Source organism: Eriocheir sinensis, unplaced genomic scaffold, assembly GCF_024679095.1.
Source record: "Eriocheir sinensis breed Jianghai 21 unplaced genomic scaffold, ASM2467909v1 Scaffold66, whole genome shotgun sequence".
Lineage (NCBI taxonomy): Eukaryota > Metazoa > Arthropoda > Malacostraca > Decapoda > Varunidae > Eriocheir > Eriocheir sinensis.
In genome coordinates, this window is record NW_026112009.1 from 6,924 (window position 1) to 11,317 (window position 4,394).

Sequence of the window (4,394 nt, forward strand, 5' to 3'; positions counted from 1 at the left end):
GCAGAGCCTGCCAGACCGCTTCTCCGCCCACTGAGGATGCGGCGGCCCAGTCAACTCCAGAGACAGCAGCCCAGGAGACGCAGAGGCCGAGGACGACCACTGCAGACGCTGAGACTGCCACCCCTGACCCGAGCCTTTGCGCAGGCCCCCCTGGGGCGAACTGGGAGGTTCAGTTCGCCCCCGCGGTCACGCTCACCAGGGTGGAGTTGTTCACCATGCTGAAAGCTCTAAGGGGCCTCATCGAGAACCACGCCGAAGCAGAGCTGAAGGGCCGAGAGCACCTGTACGAGAACCCCATCCTGACGGTGCTTTACGAAGCCCTCGGAGCCGCGCGGACTCAGAGGAAGCCCGATTTCCTGATCAAGTGCCCGCGACGAGACCCACGGCGAGACGCGCTCTGGCCGCAGTGAAGATGCAGATAGAGGCGGGCCAGCATATGGCATATAGCCCGCGAGGGCTAACAACACTCAAAAACCCACCAACCAACCAACCAACCACCAACCCAACACTCACTCCACTGTTGAGCTACCCACCTGAACCATGACTGGCCGCGGCAAGAGAGGCAAGAGACTCGGAAAGGGAGGCAAGGGACTCGGAAAGGGGGGCGCCAAGCGTCACCGCAAGGTTCTTCGGGACAAGATCCAGGGCATCACCAAGCCGGCCATCCGTCGTCTGGCGCGCCGTGGCGGTGTGAAGCGCATCTCCGGTCTCATCTACGAAGAGACCCGTGGTGTGCTCAAGGTGTTCCTGGAGAACGTCATCAGGGATGCCGTCACCTACACTGAGCACGCCAAGCGCAAGGCCGTCACCGCCATGGACGTGGTGTACGCCCTCAAACGCCAGGGCCGCACCCTGTACGGTTTCGGTGGTTAATGCCGCTGCCTGAGCGAGCCCGACCTAACCCACCCACCCCGGACCTCTTTGAGGTCCACATTCTTATTCACTAAGAGAATAGTAGCACACTTTTTACTTCAGTTATATTTCCTTTCTTTCTTTTTTTATCTCTTTCTTTCTTTCTATTTCCTCCCTCCCTCCTGCCTAATGATGATGGGTCGCACCTCCACCCACTGCTCCCCATCCACCTCGTTTGACACTAGTAAGCTCCAGTTTGTCTCCTCCCTCCCATCTTTTCCCTCCCTCCTGCCTAATGATGGCTCACACCTCCGCCCACTGCTACCCACCCACCTCATTTGACACTAGTAAGCTCCAGTTTGTTTCCGTGCCTCCGTCCCTGCTCGCCGGCTTCTTCCCGTGGCTGTGGCGGCGGCGGAGGCTTCCCCACACCCGCCGCACGCCAGCGGCGGGCTCCCCCCTGCGACGGGCCGTCAATTGACAAAGGCCCGTTCCCCCTTTTTAGGGGGTAAATCCCTAACGAACGATCGAGCGGCGGGTATTCGCTCTCCGAGCCCACAGCAGAAGCGCAAGTCCACGCCCCCGCCACTCACTGTCGACATGTCTGGACGCGGCAAGGGAGGAAAGGTGAAGGGGAAGTCAAAGTCCCGCTCCAGCCGTGCCGGCCTGCAGTTCCCAGTGGGCAGGATCCACCGTCTCCTGAGGAAGGGCAACTATGCCGAGCGCGTGGGCGCCGGCCTTTCAGGGACGACAACAGTACCGTTTAATCCGGCTTCCCTTGGAAGCCACTCCCTTTTCCAAAAAGAGAGTTCTGGACACCCCCTCAAGTACATAGTGCCATTCCTAGGTCAATTCCTGCTGATATTACTAGAAAGAAGACCCTCAGTCATGAAAACAACAATTAACAACCCCCGAGTCTGGCAGGCTTCCCACAGTTAGTTTGTTTGTTTGTTTGTTTGTTTGTTTGTTTGTTTGTTTTCTTCATGGCAGGTAAGGGACTCCTCTGTTGACAACGACAACAACAACCCACAAAACATAACATAACAAATAAAAAAAAAACGCAAAACAGAGCCGGGAGGTAGGTGCTGCAGGTCGTTGAGACGATGATGGCCGTCGTGCAGATCAGATGCGGCGCTGCCCCCGCCGAGATGAAGTAGGTAGGTAGTAGCTGGGTGGGCTCCGACCCGCCCGTCGTCATCACTGCTGTGGCCTGTGGAGTAGGTCCGGAATGAGTAAAATGAATCCGTCAGTCAGTCACTGACGTGATGTATGATCCCTTGCCTCACCCGAGAAAGCATGCATCGGTTTGTATCTTAACCTTCACCTTCACACGCACACACAGCCATCATCACGGTATAGTTTAACCCAACCTAAACCACCTAGCAGGTGCTAGGTGGCGAGGTAGACCCTGAGGAGAAGAAGAAAACGTTTGAGAGGGTAAGCTAAACTAAGCGCAAAAGCACCAGGGCCAGCCAGCACAGACACTGCGATACAGGACTCTCACCTCGCGCTAGCTAATAAGAATTAGAATTAAAATTAGAGTAACACACACACACACACACACACACACACACACACACACACACACACACACACACACACACACACACAACAACAACAACAACAACAACAACAACAACAACAAAAAGAGTTTAAGGAGACCCACGCACATAGCTCCGCCGTAGGTTCCCCTAGCGGACGGGGAACCCCACTAGTTGCTCTTCTGCTGTAACTAAAAGCAATTGCTAAGGAGTGATTTTTTTTTCCTTGATAAATATCTTTAGCATATTCTTTGGCCAGTATGTGGGTAGAGTTTATTACATTGTATGATTCTCTCTTGATAATATCTTTGAAGTCTTTTGCTACCATAAACCATACAGGAGCAGTATATTCACACATAGGTGTTACGGGAGTTATGAATAGAGATCTTATATGATTTTTCTACTTCGGTAATCATTACGCTTTTAACTCTGAACTTTTTAGACTTTTTTGAGGTAAATTCTTAGAATAAAAGCCTTAACAAGCAATTAACTCCCTCTATACCTCTCACATACAATAATGAAAATATATATGTTCTGTTTGTAGGTATTAGAATATTTCAGTAACTATGAAAGAGTTGATAAAAGCGCTATTAGATTTCATTTTTCCTCCCATATGCACAGAATGTAAAAACAAACTTGTTCAAGGAAAATTATTTATTTCTACCATTTGCTTGAGTAACAGATAATCATATTACCAATCGTTTTGTAGATACAGCTACTATTACCTATGGTCTTGCATAAAAAAAAAAAAAAAATAAAATTGGGGAGGTATTAGGAGTTGAGTATGGCAATACTTTTGTATTAACATCCAGTTATTTCAGTGATAGATGGAATAATACTTAATCCATTGCACAGGCAAATATTGCAGGAAAGACATATAATCCAAGTGATTATTTTCGCTAAAGGACTTTCAGATTCACTAAAAAAAGACAGTGGAGTAGGTAGGATGACACCTACCGAACGGGCGCAAGCCACTCCTGGTGAGGTATATATGGGAGGTGAGAAGGGAGCTGAGGCCCTCCAAAGACCCTTCCCATGTCCTCACTAACCGTTTCCCTATTTTCTCACCAACACCGGAGAGTAGTTCAGCATGCTCTCTAAAGACAGATCCTCTCTTTATCCACACCACACTACATTCACACAACATACACACCTTTTCCCAAAATTAAAATTTCAAAATGGCGCACATACACCAAGCCTCAGGTCCCTGCCTGGGGGACCACAAATTCCCCAAGGAAGGACTCCTCTTCTGTCTGCCGACCCGAGAGGTGTATTGATAACTACTCGAACCTCTTTCTTCTCAATTTCTGCAACATTCTCGGTCTTCGCTATAATTTTCATTCTGTGGAACATCATCTCTACTCCTCTAAACCTCACCTTCTCTTCCTTACCGAAACACAGGTTTCTGAGGCTACTGACAGCAATCTCTACTCTGTTCCCTCCTACTATCTCTATCCTAAATTTCAATCCAAAGCTGGATGTTGCGCCTACGTGCGCAACGACATCACTTGCTCTCGTGCCCACAACCTTGACTCTTCTGAATTTTCCACCATCTGGCTAGGACTTCATTGCCATTCTATTACTAAATACATCTGTGCTGTTTATCTCTCACCTAACTCTACCAACTATGTAAAATTCTTTGACTATTTGAATTCTAAAGTGGAGCACATCTTGACCCACTCTCCCTTCGCTGAAATCTCCATCCTAGGAGATTACAATGTTCACCACCAGCTTTGGCTTTCATCCTCTTTCACTGACCATCCTGGTGAACAAGTCTACAACTTTGCTATCCTCAACGACCTAGAGCAGTTGGTCCAGAACCCTACACGTATTCCCGACCGTCTTGGAGATCGGCCCAACATTCTAGACCTCTTCCTTACCTCAAACCCTTCTGCTTATTCTGTCAAACTGTTCTCTCCGTTGGGCTCCTCCGATCACAATCTTATTTCTGCATCCTGTCTTATAGCTCCTGTACACCCTCTGGACCCACCGAAGAGGCGA